This window comes from Artibeus jamaicensis, unplaced genomic scaffold, assembly GCF_021234435.1.
Source record: "Artibeus jamaicensis isolate MK-2021 breed Jamaican fruit bat unplaced genomic scaffold, CSHL_Jam_final scaffold_754, whole genome shotgun sequence".
Taxonomy (NCBI): domain Eukaryota; kingdom Metazoa; phylum Chordata; class Mammalia; order Chiroptera; family Phyllostomidae; genus Artibeus; species Artibeus jamaicensis.
Window position 1 is genome coordinate 7,991,268 of NW_026522054.1, and position 18,495 is coordinate 8,009,762.

The following is an 18,495-nucleotide window of genomic DNA, read 5'->3' on the forward strand; positions in this document are numbered from 1 at the left end:
AGCAAGTACGGACAAGCCCAGAGCGACGCGATGAGGCGCCTGGAGTGGACAAGGGGCGGGCTGCCCAAGGTTCTGGCGCCTGTGACCGGCACAGCCACTGGCCATGTGACTGCTCTCAGAGACCCCAGCGGGCTCTGCTGGGTTCCTCCCGCACCCCGGCTTCCTGGGGGCTGGGGCGAGGCCCCACCGCCACTCCTGGCCGACCCCACCCTCAGTGACCACGGACACACCGTGTAACCTGAGCCGGCCTCCTTGTGTGGGCAGGCAGGTGTGGCCCTGGGAGCTCCGGTGGCCGAGGCACCGGTGGCAGCGCCCTGCAAACAGACCGGAGTCAGAGTCCCAACAGAGCCCTCGGCCGGTGGCCATCTCACTGTGTCATGTAGGTCACCTGTAACTGCAGGGGTGGGCCGGTCACACGGCTGACCGACTGGCCCTGTTCTGGCCACACGGCCAAGGGCATCCTAGGAGAGAGGCTGCCCAGGAGGGCCAGTTAACAAGACCCGTGTCGGTGGCCTGGGGACCCTGGTCCTCCCTGAAACACACCTGGGGGAGGAAAGCAGGCGGGGAGCCGGTCAAACTGCCCCTTCTGGTTTCCCTGGGCAGCCAGGCCCTGCCAAACCTGCGGGGGTCACTCTGGGGAGGGCGTCTGTGGCGGGGGTGGAGGGACAGGCTGGACGGAGCCCTGGTGCATCTGCACACCGCAGGGGACGAGCTCACGCCCACCCGGCAGCACAGAAGACAGGCCGGGAAGGCCACCATGGTGCTGAGTCCAGAGCCTGGGCCACAAATGCACACTCCTTGGCAGCCCGTACCTTCCCCATCCCTCCCCCTCCTTCCTCCCTGACCCAGCTGTTTAGTCATCCATCTGCCCATCCATCCATCCATCCATCCATCCATCCATCCATCCATCCACCCACCTGTCTGTCCGTCCATCCACCCATCCACCCATCCACCCTCCCATCCGTCTGTCCGAGCCCTCACCACACTGGCCACCATGCCTGTCCCCACCACAAACAGTGGGGGCCGTGTCTGGGGCACCGTACGCACCATCAGTCAGGACAGCACTGGCACTTAGTAGATGCTCAGTGAAGTTTGTTGAATGAATGAATAAACACGTGATCGACTACAAGGCCACACGAGAGGTTTCATGCAGCTCGCCGTTCAGTGTCCAAGTCTGGGGCACAGAGGCTGCTCAGTAACATCACTTTTTAAAAAGAAACAAGCTGTGGATTGAGCACGGGCCTGCGAACCACACGATCGCGGTTCGATTCCCAGTCAGGGCACATACCGGGGTTGCAGGCCGGTTCCCTGCAGGCCAGTTCCCAGCAGGTGACGCACAAAAGGCAACCATACACTGATGTTTCTCTCCCTCTCTCCTTCCCCCTTCCCCTCTAAAGATAAATAAATAATAAAATATTTAAAAAAATAAAAAATAAAAAAAAAATAAAAAGAAACAAGCTGATGAACGAATGAACGAAGCTTTGGGAGTTGGAAGGAGGGAGCGGCTAGGTCCCCTGGAGAAAGGGCACAGAGCAGAGAGGAGGCGCTGGCAGCCGAGAAGAGCAAACCCCACTGCCACACCTCTGCACCCGCCCTCAGGGACCTTGTTTGAGCTCCGTGAGGCCTGTGTTCCTCGGGGGACAGTGAGGGGCCCCAGGGCCGGGCCCCACCCCTACTTGCTCCCTCGGCTGCAAAGTCCTGACGGCACCTTGGCCCTGGGAGGGGAGAGGGGACTTCGCAGGGCAGGGAGGCCTCCTTCGCCCTGGCCAGCTTCTCCTCCACCCCGGAGGGTGTTGCAGGTGTGATATTCTCAGAGGGGGACCCAACCCCCGGGCTTGTTTTGGGGTCCCGGGGAGTCCCCTGAAAGGCGTGAGGTCCTGCCTCGGGTCGTAAGAGGAAGCGTAGCACCTGCCACCTACCAGGTCAATCCGACCAGCAGGCCCCCTGGCTCTACTTTCTAGCTCTGAACCTGCCGTGGTGGATTCACGGTGCGTCTCCCCAGACTGTGCCGAGGGGCCCAGGCAGGCTGGTTGTGCGGCCTCGGGAGTGAAGGGAAGACAGACAACTGTGCCTTCCCCATGCCGGGCTGCAGACCTGGTGTGGGGCTGCCGGCTGCCTCGAGACCTGTCATTCTGAAACCTGGCCGCCACCTGGCGGGTGGAGATCGGGGGCAGCTGTTGCAGGTCCAGGGAGCACCGGACTAGGGGCCAGACGCACGGGCTGAGGTTGCGGGGCTGGCCTGTGTGCCTGCGTCAGCTCCAGCGACTCCGCCCGGTCAGCTCCCCGCACGGCTCAGAGCCTGCGTGTGCCCAGGTCCCTGTGGCCTCTGCCCGGGGCCTCTAGAGTGTCTCTGGGTGTCCAGACTGACCTCCTACGCCCTCCCTTGCAGCTGGGGGCCTCCCCCTGTGCATCCAATCGCTGGAGTTCTCGCTCGAGAGACAAAGGTGTGACGTTCGTGTTGTGAGTGCCACGGTGTGCGGCGCAGTGCTGGGCGCTGAGGCCCAGGGGACGACCTCCAGGCACAGTCCCTGTTGTCCTCGCTGGGTGACAGCGTGCTCCGGGTGGCTGGGGACAAACTGTGAGCCAGTCGTTACAGGCAATGGAGACCGTGGTGGAGGAAGGGGAGCTAGTGGAGAGGCCTGGGGGGGCTTCAGAGTGGCCAGGGCGGCCCTTCCAAGGGGCCTTGGAGGACGAGAAAGAGCCGAGGGAGGACCATCCTGGGGCAGAGAGAGCGCGTGCAAGGGCCCTGGGGCAGCACTGGGGGGGAGCCACCGTGGCCCAAGGTCATGGCCTGGGGGACCCCAGTAAGCAGTTTGGAGATGCAGCTACGCAGGGAGGGAAGCCACAGGCAGTCAAGTTGGAAGAAATACGATTCACGTTTTAAAAGTTTCTCGCGGCAGCTGAGTGGAGACGGGCTGGGAGGGAGGCATGAGCAGAAGGCACAGCACAGAAGGGCGGCCCCGGCTCATACAGTCTGACCGAGCTTCCGAGAGTCCCCTGGCCTCCCTGTGCGTTTGCACAGGTGTGTAACAGTCACGGCCTATGCAACGGCGTGGCTGCTCTCACACACTGGCAAGCAGGGCAGGCCATGCCCGCCCGGGGGGCCCCGTCCTCCTGGGGAGTCAGACACGAATGCAGAGGACCTCCAGGAGAGGCCGGTCAGTGGGCGGCCGGGTGTGGTCAGAGTGGACGCTGCAGCGGGCCGCTTGTTTGCTGACACACGGCTGCCATCGGGAGGCCCCCGGGAGGGACAGTCCGGAGGGGCAAAGACAGGGCCTTCTTCCCGGGCGGAAGCTGCCTGCGGGTCACCGCTCGCAGGATCGTGTGTGACGGGCGCAGCCGTGGGGAGCTGTTCCCTGAGGCTCTGCTGTTGACATGAGGCCGCCCTGCTCTTCCCACCAGCTGCCCTGGCCTCGTCCCGGGGGCTTTGGAGGCCCCTGTGTGGGTGCTCAGGGGGTGGGTGCGCAGGAGGCCCGCCCGCCCCTGCCCTGCACACAAGCCCTGTCCCTGAGCACAGAGCCTGAGAGTGACTTGTCGCCTCCCCTGCACCTCGACGCTGGCCAGCTGGTCCTTCCCTCCGCTGGGGGCCACCAGCACGCCTGACCAGGCCCCCCCCAGCGGGCCCCAGGATGGCACACAGCCCACAGGCTTCCATCCCGCCCGGCAGGCGTGTCCCGTGTGGCGGGCCCACACGTTTCCGACGGGATCTCGGTGTTTCATGGCTGCGGGCCTGCGGGCTTCTTCCCACCCCCTCGGTCGGCCCTTTTCCATCCACCTCTGCTCCAGGTGCCCTTCCACCGGGGAGGGGATGGGGCTTGCACACATCTGAGTCCGTGTTGACCTTGAAAACAGTAAACCCCAGGGGGCAGCCGCTGCCAGGGAGACAAGTCGCACAGGGGACAGGGGAGGGACCCACCTCCATGGCCAGAGTCAGGTCTTCGACTCTGGCCTCAGACGCAGCCCTGCACTTGCTGGGCCGTCCCTCTGGGGCCTCAGTTTCCCCGTCTGTAAAAGGGTGTGGACTGGCCTAGATTGACGGTGCTCGTGTTGCCTGAAAACACCGGCGGAGGCCGGGAATCCGCCTGGGACAGGGAACAAGGGCCGAGTGGGTCAGTGTGACCCGGAGGAGGAGCGTGGCCACAAGCCCCTGCACTCATCCCCACGGCCTCCCCCAGGCCGGGGCCGTGGTTCTCTGCGGTTCAGCGCTGGCCCCGGAGTCTCAGCCTTGGGGAGGACTGGTTTCCACGCCCACATGACCTGCGGCTTGTTTTTGTTGGATTCTTTAAAATGTCGTGTGGGACCCACTTGTGCAGGCAAAGTCGGGAACCTGTGCGTGCTCAGGCTCTGGGCAAGTGGCTGGCGGAGAAGGGAAGGGTCCCTGGAGGTGGACCCCAAGGTTCCCGGGTGGGAGACTCAGGGAGTGGGGGAGGGCCCCGAGACAGGAGCTGGGCAGCGGCCGGAGGCGCAGGTGGTGACAGGCAGAGGCCGCAGAGCTGCGCATGGAGCAGGCCCCTGCAGGGGCTGGCTGGTGCCAAAGCAAATGCCTGGGAGTCTGAGGGGTCACCCTCCCCTGACAGGGGACCTGGCAGGTGGGGGTGGCCCTGGGCCAACGCAGGCGCCACCTTTGTCACCAGGCAGTGCCTCTCTGCACGTTCACACCCAGTGCCGCGCTGTAAACCGAGCCCGGTGGGTGCCAGAAGCGGCCCAGACCCACCCCGGCCTCCTTGGCCCCCAGCTCTGAGGCGCCCGGGACCCAGCCCAGGGAGGAGAGGGTGCACACGGGGGCTTGGGCAGGTGAGGATTAGGGACAAGACAGGTTGTCAGCGCCTGGGGACAGCTCCACAGTCCCGCCCCAGCCGCAGGGCCCTTTGATTACCAGACACAGCCCCTGGTTTGCAGCCCAGACAAAGGGCCTTTGTGTGGCCTACGAGCTCCAGCTCCAGGAGGGAGCCTCTGGGGACAAGGAGGACAGCCCCGCCCCTAAGGGAGGGCTGCAGAGCGAGGCTGGGAGAGGCAGCTGCGGGCTCCTGGGAGCCTGCCCTCTGGGCAAAGGGCACTGGTAACATCCCACTGCTCACCTGAGGGCCCTGGCAGGCCCGGAGCAGGTCACAGCCCCTCCCAAATTACTCCAGAAGCCCGAGTCTTTATCGCTCTGGGGGCTGCAGGGGTGCAGCGGCCCGTCTGTTTGGGCAAAGCGCAGGCTCCTCATTGCCAGGCTCCCACCCTGAGCAAACAGGTGTCCGCCGGGTGTGAGGGATGTGGGGCACAGCCTGTGTGGGGTTGGCAGAGCCGGGCACTGTTTGGAAGAGGGAAGGACAAGGGGCCCGTTGCAGGGGCCGTGGTCCAGGACGCGGGCCTGCCGGTGAGGAGAGGCCGCTGCCCCGCACTGCCAGGATTTGCAAATCAAATCGGGCTGTGGGAGCTGGTGAGAACTGCTCCCCCTTCCAGAGCGAGGGAGGGAAGTGAGGGTGGGTGGGGCGTCTGCCCACCCCCAGCGCACCCCCATCCATTTGCAAGTTAAATCCGCCCCTCCCAGCCTGCTGACCCCTTGTGAGGGGCCAGGGTGGGCCCTGCTCCTAGACCGGCCTCCCAGTCAGGGCTGAGCTTAGGGCCGGGACCTGGGCCCAGAATCCAGGAGGCACCTGTTCGGGGGCTGGGGCTGGGTGTGGGGGTCTTGCTGGGGCTGCATCCGCGGAGACCAGAAGGGCTCGTTTTCGGGGGAGATCTGCAGAACCGCCAGCTCCCCAAACACTAGGCACAGCCACCTGATAACAGAGCCAAGTTCACTGGTCACGTCTGCATGTGAGAGACTGACCCTGCCCCTACCGCCTCCTGTCAGGGACGTCACAGCTCCTAGGGGGGAGGGCAAGGCTGGCGTGTGCCCGGGACTGACGTGTGGGGGAAAACAGGCTTTTCAGGGCCGGGGTCTTCTGGGGACCTGGGCGAGAGCCACACGCAGCAGTCGGGGAGGGCGGGAACTCGGGCGGCGCTGCGGGGGCTGACCGGGGAGGGCTGCGGGGCAGGCCAGTCCCTGTAGTACACGGGGCCCCTTCCAGCAGGAGAGCAGTTGGCAGACGTGGCTGTCGGCCGTGTGGGGCCGCAGTCCCCGTCCTCTGTGCGAGCTCGGAGGGCCGCTCCCCTGCGGGCTCGTCTGGGGTTTGGGGCGGCGGCAGGTCTGAGGTCCTGACGAGCAGTGACGGTGGAGAACCGGGCGGAGAGGGGCTCGCTGACCCGGCACAGGCCTGACCCGGCCTGCGGGCTGGGGACCCGGCCTGCGGGGGCCGAGAGATGCTGCTGACACTGGCAGCCCCTCGGGCGCCTCCGCCCCAGCACGGCCTGGAACCGACTCAGGGCCCGGCCCCATCCTGCTCCGTGCAGCTGTGGCCGGCTGTGACTCGGGCCAGGGAGACTTGCCGTGGGCGCGTTCCAGGGAGGGGGCTGCTGTGGGAGGGGGCCCGGCCTGGGGGCGTCCGGCCGTGCTCAGCCCTGACACTTCTGGAGGTCCCCTGGAGGTCCCGACATGGCCACCTCCTGCTCCGTCACTCTCCTTGGCCACCTGCTGGGTACTTGCCCTGTTTCTTTATGGCCCAGGAGGCACACACAGAGACCGAGGGCCGAGTCCCGCCCTCCACCTGGTTTTACCCGCCCGGCACCTGGTTTCTGCCGGGCGGCAGCACTGAGCTCCCCGCCCCTGGTTAAGGAGCAGTTACACTGACACAGCCCTAAAGTCACACTCGGCCCCTTGATGGCACCTGTGAGGCTGATGTGGCCACGGCCGAACGTGAGTTTGACAGCCTGCTCCGTCACCCCAACACTATGGGGTGGTTTCAGAGGCTGTGGACAAACCCCGTCCAAGCCAGTCACCTCTCTGTCCCTTCACGGGACCCCAGAGACTTCTTCCCTCCACACGAGGTCAGCCACCCACGCCCATGACCGCAGCCTGCGCTGTGTCCACACTGGGACTTATTCGGCGTCTTGTGCCTTAAACCCCCGGCCCCTCCCCACAGCTTCTCTCGGTCCTTCTTCCTAACCCCTGGCCCCTGGTGCCTCAGCCTGCCACTGCGTCCGTCCACTACTTTCTTTTTCTTTTTGTTAGAGATTGGGGAAGGGAGGGAGGAACATCAACGGGAGAGAGAACATCAGTTTGTTGCCTCTCGTAGGCGCTCCACCTGGGGGCCAAACCCATGACCAGGCACGTGCCCTGAGCGGGAACTGAACCCTCCAGCGGTCGCTTTGCAGGACAATACTCTGAGCCACTCCAGTGGTCGCTTTGCAGGACAATACTCTGAGCCACACCGGCCGGGGCTGTCAGCCGCCTTCTGCACTCGTCGCCTCCAAGTCCAGCTCATGCCTGTGAGGCTGCCACTCCGACCCCCTTGCCTTTCCGCTTCCCTTTTGCATACACTGTAGGTGTTCTTAGCTGCCAAGAGAGGAATCCGTTCTATTCTAAGCAAAAGGGTTTTGTGTGTGTGTGTGTGTGTGTTTAAGGGATAAAGAAAGCTCCCAAAGACAGAGTTGAGGCCCAGCTGCCTGGGAGGTACCCGGCAGACCCAGGGTCAGGCTGCCGGGGGTGGCGGAGCGGCCGTCCACACGTCCCCAACTGGGGTCGGTTGTTCTGAGTGCCCTCTGGGTGCTGATGGGGGACGGATGGCCGCAGTCCCTGCCTTAGATGCTGCTGCATTAACTGCACAGAGAAATGGAACTGTTAACATCAAATGAACATCAATCCTTTGTTTGCTTTTTCTCCTGTTAATTTGTCTTTTGTTAGCTTAGTTCACCCACCCCAATCACTGAACATAAGAGCAGAAAGGTTTTTCCTCTTCTGTACTATTTTTATCAGTAGCCCAGCGAAGCAGAAAAGGCCACCAAAACGAGGCCTCTGTTCACACCCTGCACTTACAGACGTCCAAGCATCAGCCAGGGGCCCCCACTCTCCTCAGGGCCAGGGCTGCTCCGGTGACCGTGTGTCTCCGAGGAGAGCGAGCTGGCGTGAACTGGGTCAGAGGCCCAGGGTGGCCTCACCTTGCCCACCCACGGCCCCTGCAGTGAGGGGCTTTCGGAGGCCTTTTCCAACTTCGCCCCCTGTGACCGGAGGCAGGTTAATTCGCTTTTCTGGTTGAAGAGCTCTGGGAGTCGGGCAGAGTGGTGACCCGGAGACAGATAGGGAAGCCTCGCCCCAGGATGTTTGCATCCTGCAGGAGCTGGGACCTGCCAGACGGAGCCCTCCCTCCTGCAGCCACTGCAGGCCCCACCTGCGGCATAGGTCAGGTCTCGGTGTTGTTCTTGCTGAGCGTTACAATGTATCTCGCATGATGGAGCCTGGAGGGGCTCCACCAAAGGGCGAGCACAGCCCTGCTGAGGATCAGCATGTCAGCGATCAGACAGTGTATAGAGCCACAGCCACAGCCACAGCCAAGCCCCCCCTCGGCTCCTAAGTTCTCAGAGCTGACCCCCCCAGCCAGCCACTGGTCCTCCTGCCGGCACTACAGTTTAGCCTTTTCTAGAAGGCTGATGCAGGGATATTTCTGAGCTCCGCCGAGGTGCTCCACACAACAGTTTATTCCTCCTTACGGCCGAGTCCCTTCCGGCGCGTGCCACACCGCATGCGTGCGTGCATGTGGGGGCCGGCGGGCACGGGATGAGGTGCATTCCTGGCCGCTGAGGTAACATGGCCACGCTCACCGTGGTGCTCGTGGGTGTGTGGACCGTGCTCACCTCCGTTGCTCCCGGGCAGGTCAGTGGCTGCGGGGCCAGGTGGGGTAACAGGGTTTGCTGCTGTGGAACTGCAAAAACAGTGTGGTTGTGTCCTCTTAGGTCAAACGCACACCGCCACCTGTGTGTGGATGTGACACAGAGTCCCCCTCCCCACCGAGACCTCGCCATCGCACATCAGAGTCTCCCTTTTAGCAAATTAAAACTGAATCTCCCAAGTAAACAGGATGCAGGAGGTAAGGCTTCCATCCACTGCCAAGGGCAGAGCTGGGTCCGGGGACAGTATGAGGGACCTTACCCAGTGAGCCAGTGGAGGTGACAAAGCTGGGCTGCAGCTGGCCAGCGTCCAGCGAAACAGCCGAACAACGACCTCCGCATGATCTTTTCTGTGGTCTCTAACAGTTTCCTACTTGGAGGAAGGGCACTGGCCCGCTCTGTAGAGAGAATTAGGGGGAACACGTCCCCTCTCCCAAGGCACCTGTGGTCCTCAGGTCAGCTGCAGGCTTTTGAAAGACCAGGCTGTTGTTTTTGCCTTATTTACAAATTCAGGGCAACTTTTTGTAAGCACCCAGGCAGAATGCTCCAGCTTCCATAACGGGCCCGCTGTTCTCTGGGCTGGGCTGGCCTCTCCCTCCTCCTGACGTCAGAGGCCCCATTTCGGCTGGTGTAGGTCACAGGTCCCGCCCGTCCTAGCTGGTGTGGGCACGGCCCGGTCCAGCCGTCCTCTAGGCTTCCCTCCGCCCCAGCTGGTGGCCTCCTCTGGAGTGTGGCTTCCACGGTAGGAACGTCTCTCATTTCTGCGTTCCCAGGGCCGGGCCTGGCGAACCTGACTTGGTTCGTACTTCGAACCTTACCTTACTGCCCGTACTTGGCGCCCTTCGAGGCTTATGAGTGTTTGCTGAACTCACTGAAGGAGGCGCTGGCCAGATGCCTCCTCTGGGTCCCCCGAGGTGGGGAGGGTCTCCTTGGAGGGCTGGTTGCCATGGTTACTGGATCACAGCTCTGTCTCATTCTGAGCTGGGGGCTCTTTGCCTCTGGTGGTTCTGCCCCGGAGGTTTAAGGGCTGATGGCTGCTTGTACTCAGGACCAGCGTTTGGGGTCCCCACACCTTCCCCTGGGGCTGTGGGGCTGGGATCCCCCTCAGGCTCAGGGACGGTGGAGGTTTGGAGACACAAAGGGCCTTGGTGTGGTGGGATTTCCTGTCTTCTCTCTGTAGCTTTGCTGCCTTCATCCTCAGCTTCCTTAAATAGATGAACCCAGACACCCATGTGTCCGAGAAAGGGCTTTCCTTGCAGGGGGGCTCTGTGGGACCTCAACCTCCCTCTGGTCTTTCCCTCTTTATCGTTGCCCCTTCACCTTGCCCCCAGCTCCCCCAGCTCCCCCAGTGTGGCCTGGAAAAGGAGCCAAGACAGGTTTCCTGTCCTGGGTCCTCTGGCCCAGGTGACTGCGAAATGTACCCCCCCCCCCAGCCTGGATACTCTGGGGCGGGGTCACTATTAACCATCACGATGGGACAACAGCTTAACCTCCACCGTCCTGGGCACCCTGGGAGGTGCGGCCGAGCGGAGCTAGAGGCACAGGTCACCCAGGCAGCCCCAGGCCTCTGCAGGACGTCCCTGGCCTGGGGACGTTCACGGGGAATGGGGGAGATGACAGCCCAGCACAGGAACGGCTGGACACTGAGCCGGACTCGTGACTTCAGCAGCAACGGGGACGCAGACCGTGCACATGGAGGGTCCTCGCCAGCCCTGGAACGGGCCTGGGTCCCGGTCGGCCCCTCGGGGGTGCCGAAGGAGGCGCAGGCTCTCTGCCCCAAGGGCTGGAGCAAGTGGGCAAGGGTGATGGCGCAGTGAGGGCCACGCATTGGCCTCAGAGCTGCCAGCAAGCGCCTTCCACCCTGGGCTCGCTCTCGGGCCACCGGGACCCTCTGCTTGCCCAAGGGGGGCCCGCATTAGGCTGGAGCCCCCTCGTTTGCTGAACAAACAGAAGGCAGAGACTCTGAGGGGACGACATGGGATGGGGACGACATGGGATGGGTGCGGAGTGCCGACTTGTCAACTAGTGTCTTCTCTGCAGTATTTGCTTCTGACCCGCCGAGGCCCCGCCCACCGGGGGTGTGCCAGGAGCTGTCCATGGGGTGCCTGTTAGACGTTTACTATGATTCTGCTGGGGGTGGCGTTCACCCCAATTTACAGTTGAGGCTCAGAAACCTGCTCAGGTCTCATCTGACCAGGGACAAGCTGAGATCTGCCGGGATGACCCGAAACTCTGCATTCTGGAAATTCCACCCTCAACCGCAATGCCGCCGCAGCTGGGGAGGGCCTGGCGTGACGCTGCTCCTCGGGCCCTGGGCACTGACTCAGTCACCCCGGGGGCGAGCCAGACCCGGGTTTCAGCAGGAAGGACGCAGAGTTTCTGTTGCCCTGGAGTGGGTGGGCAGCCTCCTGCGGGGTGGGCGGGGCTGGGTCACCTCACCCTCCTCTTCCCGGGGTCGAGGGGACTTCTCTGGCCACCGGAGCAGGCCCAGCCCTGTGATGTCACGCCACGGAGCAGGGCTTCCGGGGACGGCCCGCCCGCTGACCTCAGGAAGACGGAGGGAGGCTGAGGGGCTGCACGTCCCCTGCCCCCAGGCTGCTCGGGGCCTGACAGTCCTGCACGTTCGACAAAGGTCGGCATGACTGGTCTTTTCCCAGCAGGCAGGGCGGGACGGGGCAGGGCGCCTGCGGGGAGCGCTGTTCCCGGCTCCGGGATTGCAGCCGTGGCTCAGGAATCTCCAGGCAGTAATGTCCCCGGACAGGCCCTTGTTCTCTCTGGGCCCGCTGTAGGGCGCAGCTCCTAACTCTGTGAAAGGAAGAGGTCGGAGGTGACGTTGCCAAGCACCAGGGCTGCCAGATGGTGGGTCTTGGGGCCTGGCGCGGCCTGCGTTGTGGCGGGACCTGCCGCCCCTCCTCCACACCCCCCTCCCTCGTGGCTCCTTAGAATGTGACTCAGCTGCCGCCGGCACCCAGTTTCAGCCCCGCCCCTGCCCCAGGATCCCCTTTGCTGTTTATTCCCAGAGCAGGTGCACCTGGGTCATCTCACAGAGGGAGGGAGAGATATGAGACCTGAAGACCAGGGGGTGCTCTGGCCCCACCCCTGCAGGGGGCTCAAGGCCAGGCCAGGGTCAGGGAGCTCCCCAGCAAGGTGGGGGCTTGGGGGCAAGCAGAGGGCTCCAAGTGGGTCCAGCTCACTCAGCCGCCAGGCTCGGCCCCTCCCCGGAGGCCCGTTCAGTACCCGCTGTCCCGAAGCCTCTAATCTCCTCCCCGGGAGTGGGAGTGGCCATCTGGTTTCAGTCACTTCTCAGCAGCCCCAGCCCCACCCTTAGCCCGAGGCCACCGGGTGGCTGCTCCCCAGCCAGCCTGGGGTGATTTGGGGGTGCACCCTGATGGTGGTGGGGGGACCTGAACTGTTCCCACATGAGGAGGTGTGGAGGGCTGGCCGGGCCCACACGCCCTGTGCAGGTGAAGAGGCCAGGTGTGTAAGGGGCTGGGCCGAGCTTGAGGCTGGGGGGCAGAGCACTGCACAGGTGGGAAGGCGCTGAGTCCTGACTCGGCCACCACGCCCCTCTGTGACCTTGGGCATGTCCATTACTCTCTTGGTGCCTCAGTATCCCCATCCGAGCAAGGCAGGGGTTCAGATGGATGAGACAAGTCCCCCTCTCACCCTGGCACTCTGCTCACCTAGGTGGGCATCTCCAGCCCACTCCCACCCCCACGTCTCCGAGGGAGGGGAGGGGAGGCGTGGGTGCCTGTGGTGGACCGAGGTGAGAGCTGGCCATTCCCCGGGAGGCAGCCCAGCACCACCTGGGAGCTGTCCCGCCAGGCCCCCTGGGGGCAGCCCCTCCCCAGGCCCCGCTCCAGACCACAGAGCAGACAACAAAGCAGGCAGGTGGAAAATTCCCTCTGGCCCTCTGCCCGGGCACCCTGGGTGCAACCGTGCCAGCCTGGGCGGGCAGGAGCCCAAAGTCCAGGGCACCAACAGCCTGGCTGCCATGGGGAGCTGGCGGTGGGCCCGCCAAGCTCCCCACTCCGTCGCCCCCCACTGCCCAGACATGGGCGGTGCGTCCTGCTGAGGGCGGGGTGGGGGGAGGTGCTGATGGGGAGCGGCAGTGGGGGAAAGGCGGGTCATCTGCCGGAAGCCTGGAGCTTCCCCAAAGCTGCAGCCCTGAGTCTAGGCCATTGGCAGGCCCTCCAGTTCTGAGCCGAGGGGTCCCTGGGACAGTGCCAGAGGGCAGGGGCTGCAGCCCTTTCAGCCACCAGGCAGAAAGTGAACTTTGTGAAGTGCTTCGGGGGTGGAGGGCCCCGGCTCCACTCCTGTGGCCTTGGCATTGTGACCTTGAGCAGGGCGTGTCCCCGTCCAGGGCTCGCCTTGTCCATCCTGGACTCTGGGCAGGGTCTGCGCCCCACCCTGCTGGAAGGGCTCTGAAGCCTCGCTGCCTACGAGGGGCCTAGGAAGCCCCACAGGTCTGCATGCCTGGGACTTGAGACCGGCCTTGTGTGCAGGGACCCCTTGTGCCTGAGAGCCCAGCGGGAGGGTCCCTGGACTCTGCCTCACCCCTCCTCTATGCCTGACCCTCAGGAGGTTGCCGAGTTACCATGGCAACAGTTCCCTGGCTGTGTCCCTGGAGGCCCCTCCCAGAATCTGGTTTCTAAAATGTTCACCCGCAGACATTTTTGCATTTCCGGTCAGTTCAGGGGGGTCATTCAGAACAAAGGAGAGCCCCCTGTGGCTTTGCAGCTTGCGGCCAGTGCCAGCCGGGCCCATCAGGGGCCGCAGCCGGTGCCTGGACATGGGAGGGCGGGGCTGTCAGGGCCTGCCGAGGTCCAGGTGAACCCACACATCGCTGGGAATGCTGCCCGAAGGGCATGTCCCACTGACCCAGAAGCAGCAGCCTGCAAGTGTCACTGCCCTTTCAGAGAACACTGTCCATCTGGGCGGGGAGAAGCCCTGAGATAAGGCGGGCGGTGAACCCGGCGCCCGGGCAGCCCCGAAGTCCAGCCGTGAGTCACTGGCAGCAGACCTGGAGGCCTGGGCCTTGTCCCTCTTCCAGCAGGCACACCTGCGGCCGCCCGCTGGACACGCCCTGTTGCAGCCATCCTGGGGCCATGTCCTTCTCCCAGTGGCTCGGGCCAGCTCCACAATGCTGCCCTCCGGGGGGGGCACCCGGGTGCACACCGAACGCGGAGGCACACTCACGCACAGACACGCCGCACAGATAAACACTCGAGAGCCACCCCCTGCGCCCCCCCCCCCGCCCCCGTCAGAGGTGAGCAGGGCAGCAGGGCCAGGAGACAGCAGCCGACCTGCCCGTGTCTCTCCAGGGTCCCCACGACGTTCTAGGAGCCAGGAGGCCGAGCTTGGCAGCAAAGGAAAGTGAAAGCACACGAAATACCAGCACGAGGTGGGCCAAGCAAGTTCCTCTGGGAAAGTGGGTTTGAAGGGGCCCGAGGGACCCTGAGCAAAGGTCCCCAGTTGCAGATGAGACAGGGTGGGTTCTCCATGTGTGGGAGGGCTCGGTGCTCATGTTTGCTCTGGTTGGTGAGAACCTGACCAAGTTCCAGGAGCCAGGTCAGATGTTGGCCATGGGCCCGCCCTGGAGGATGTCCTGGGTGGGTGCCCCAGGGGGTAATGGTGGGACAGGCACGCCTCCTAGGCCCTCCACCCTCACCCCTGGCACCCGCCGCAGGGCTGGCGGGGCTGGGTGCTCCTGTGGGCTCTTTCTGGAGACCAGACAGGAAGCCTGGGCTGAGACAGGGGTCGTTGAGGTCCCAGGCACTGGGGCTCAGGGCTGTGGGCCACAGGGACCCCCGCAGAGGGTGCTTGGGACAATGTGAGCCTGCCTCAGTGTCACCTGGAGGGGTCCAAAGAAATCACACTCACACTGGAAGTCCTCTGAGGGCAGTGCCGGGGCTACTGTGCTCAGCCCCCAGGCCCGGCCCCCCCAGCTCTGCTGGGGACCAAACTGCGACAGTGCAAACAGCACAGACTCTCAGCAGGAGCCGGCAGCCCTGTGTGGGCTCACAGCGAGCCCCGGGCCAGGCAGTCGGCAGAGCCGGGGAGGGCGGAGCCTCACCTGGGGCCAGAAAACCTCCTCTCCACGCACAGGCCCAAGGTCCCAACCCTGGGGCACCAGGCAGGGGTCATGGTGTCTGCCGGCGGCCTTGCTACATCTGGGAATTTCCCCCTCTGCTCCGCCCAGGCTGGGCGATGACGTTGTCGACCTCCATGAACGGCTCACCCAGGGAGAGAGAAGAAGCAGGGTTTTGGCCGTGGGGTCCGAGGTCCCTAGAGTCCCCATCAGGGTCATCACACTGCCAGCCTCTGGGGCTTCGTGAGCACAAAGACCCTTGGCCATGGGCCATCGGGGTGGTGCTTGCGGGTGGGCTGGGGGGGGAGCAGGGGCTGACGGAGCAGCAGGTGGGGATGGTCTCCTTCACACGCACTTTGAGTCAGAGGAGCCGACCCCCCAGCTCCAGAGGCAGGAGGGCAGGGGGCTGCTCTCAGGCTCAGAGGCCTGAGCAGGAGGCCGTCCTTCCCAGGCCGCCGGCTCAGAGGGGCTGAGCCTCCTCCCCACCCCCACGGCATTCCTTCGAGCTGAGGCTGGCAGCCACCGGGTCAGGACATCAGAGCCGGGAAGGGCACCTGGCCGTGAACGATCTGCTTCCCTGGCTGGGCTCCCAGACGTGGGCCGTGCCAGCCCGTAAGGGTGGGGGCTGGAGTAGGACCTCGGCCCCACCCTACCTCCAAGATGGTTGCCCCCGTACAGATGGCTGTTCCCTGACCCAGGGCTTCAGAACCAGGTCCCAGCCCTGGAGGCCCCAGCTGCCCGAGGAGGGTGTTCCCCTAGAGGAAGACACTGTGTCGGGGACGTCCAGGCCCTCCTGCCTGGGGTCACGTGGGGAGAGGCAACAGGGAGGAATGGAGATGACCCTCCAAGGGCTTCCCAGCCTCCTGCAGCCTCACCCCACCCCTGCCGGGCTCCTCCACCCGCGATGTCCCATCTGGGGCCCAGGCGCTGCCCTCCAGGGGGTGACACGCCCCTCCCCACCCAGCGGCTGCATCTTCCTGGAGTCACCCTTCGCTGCCCACCAGATACCTTCCTTTCCTGCCTGAGATTTGTCCATCCTCCCTTCTGGCGGACCAGCTCCCTCACCACTTCCCAGCCCGTGGGTGTACATGTGTGACCTGTCCCATCCAGGGCACAGAACCAGAACCGATGGGCAGATTCTCCTGGAGTCGCTTTCTAAGAAAGGAGTCATGTCCACGCCATTACAGAGTCTAACCCCGGAAGGGGCTGTCTTGAGCGGTAGTGAGCTCTCCATCAGTGGAGGTGTGCAAAGAGAGGCCAACTTGCTCATTAGGAACCCAGGCTCAGGCACATTAGTTACCTGTCTGGAACAGAAAATGATCAGTAAACATTTGTTCAACAAATACCACCCTGGTTTCCTCCACCCCTGCCATGGGCTGATCGCAGACAAGTTTGGATTTGGCACTGAAAGGGGACAGTCCGGGGCCCCTGACCCAGGGCAGTCTGGAGCCCTCCCACCACCCGCGGAGGATCCGTGTCTGTATGAGCCCCCTCCTGGAGCCGCAGTGGAGGTGTCCTGGGCCCTGGAAGGTGGCTGCGCTGGCAGGCCAGATGGCCGGGCTCCATCACCGGCCGTGTGCGTGGCAGTGTGGTCCCCTGAGGCCTTCCCGCATCCAGACACCGTGGCCAGGAAAGAGAATGGGTGAGATGGGTTTGGGACCCGCGTCCTGGGGGACCCGGCTGCCACGGCTGGGCAGAGTGACCCGGAGATGTCCCCAGGTGCAGGGCACCCTGCTGGTGGACCCTCCTGCTGCCACAGGACAGCTGCCAGTCTTCCTTTTGGTGAGGACACCAGAGCTGGCCTCGCGCCCTCCACACCGAGGGGATGCAGGGATCGTGGACTGGGGCTGACTTGGTGAGCCGCCTGTGCCTGGGACGCCAGGCACTGGGGTCCCAGATAGGGAGGCTGGCCCCGCCCACCTGAGGGCAGAGAGGGCGGGGTCTGCGAGCCCTGGGGCTCTGTCTCCTTTGGCCCCTTCTGAGAGCTTCCTTCGCTCCAAGGCTTTGGGGAGGAGCTCCCCCCGCCCCCATTCCTGGCACCGTCTAAACTCTTGCCTGCCCCCGAATCCCCTGGAGAATTTGCTAGAACTCAGGCCGCAGCTCCCAGCACCTTGCTGATCTTCAGATCTGGGATGGGGACTAAGAATGTGTCTTTTAAACACGTCCTAGCTGTGGGTGACCCCGGCCACGCTTTGAGGACCGCTGACTTGGTGGCTGTGGAGGTCTCTCCTTTTAAAGGGCCACGGGAGACTCGGGCCTGGGCCACAGTCCGCAGGGAAGGGGGGAGACCAGAGGCCCCGCGATGCCCCGTCCTCCCCACAGTGCCTGCTGTGCTACCTGGGTTCAGGTTTCCAGCGGCTCCAACGGCCCGTGAATGTGAACGCGGGGTGGGCATGGTGGTGGCCGCACGGCTGGCTCTGTGTCTCCTGAGTACCCGCGATGATGCCTGGCACACAGTAGGTGCTCAACCAGTATTTGTACACTGAGTGAGTGAGTGGTCAAGGACATGGAAGGGCTTGCAGGCAGCTGGGACCAGTGCTTAGGAGCACTTCCCTGCAGCAGCCCGGAGTGTCCCCTGGACCAGGACCCAGAGACCCTCCGCAGGGAGCCCAGGACTCAGAGGGCTGGCCTGGGGATCCACTGGGATCCAGTGTCCTAACCCAGGAGTCTGGTGCCAGCTGCCGGCCAGAGGGATGTCCCTGCCCAGGCCTACACTCTGGCTGGGGACAGGCTTGCCCAGAATTTGCTACCCCCACCCCGGCTGCTCTGGCAGCCACCTGCCTCTCTGCAAACAAAGATGGTAATGGGTGTGTCCCTATCCATGTGTGTGTCCCACCAGGGCCCCAGCCTCTGTCCCACCCCCTGCCACCTACAGCCGCTGCTGTCGCCAGCGCTGGGGAAATTCCGAGGGAGGGGGACGGGGAATTCCTGGGATCTTGCAGAGACTCCAAGGGCCAGAGCCTGGCTCCCGCTCACTTCCTTCCCTGGGAGGGCCCTGCCTGAGCCCGGTCCAAGGGGAGGGATCTTCCTAGAAGCAGAAGCCCCACCAGAGAGGAGCGCTGGGCCTGCCCCTCCCACAGTGAGCACAGCCTGTCACTGGTCACTGAATATCTGCCTCCCCCTAGTGGCCTCCGGTAAAACTCAGAGTCCCACCACCAGCACTGTGGGGCCCCGTTGGGGGTCAGCGATCACGGAGCACCTGCCCTGTGTGACATGGGGTGACGAGGGAACCGTCACTGGTGCCAGGAAGGACCAGAGGGGGCACGTCTCCAGCGCCCCTGCACCAGGTGGTGTGTGCCTGGGCCTGCGCCGCTGCCATGTCCAGCCTTTCTCGGACCTGCACGCGGAGCATTCCCCGACGGCAAAGCCGAGGTCCCTGCCGCCCACCGGGGTCGCCGAGTCTCTCCTGCACGGGGAGAGCCTCACTGCCCACCGCACGCCCGGGTCAGCCCAGGCCTGTCCCTCCCACGCGTGGCCAAGGCCCTGAGACGCTGCCCGCCCCTCCGGCCTCCTCCTGGGCTGTGAGCCCTGCTCCAGGCTGCCCGTCCCGTCCTCCTTCTCTGCTTAGCCTCCTCTAACGAGCTCCAGCCTTCAGGGTGCCGGGCATCAGCGCCCTTCTCGCCCCTGCACTGCTGATGCGCCGGCCTCTGGGCCCT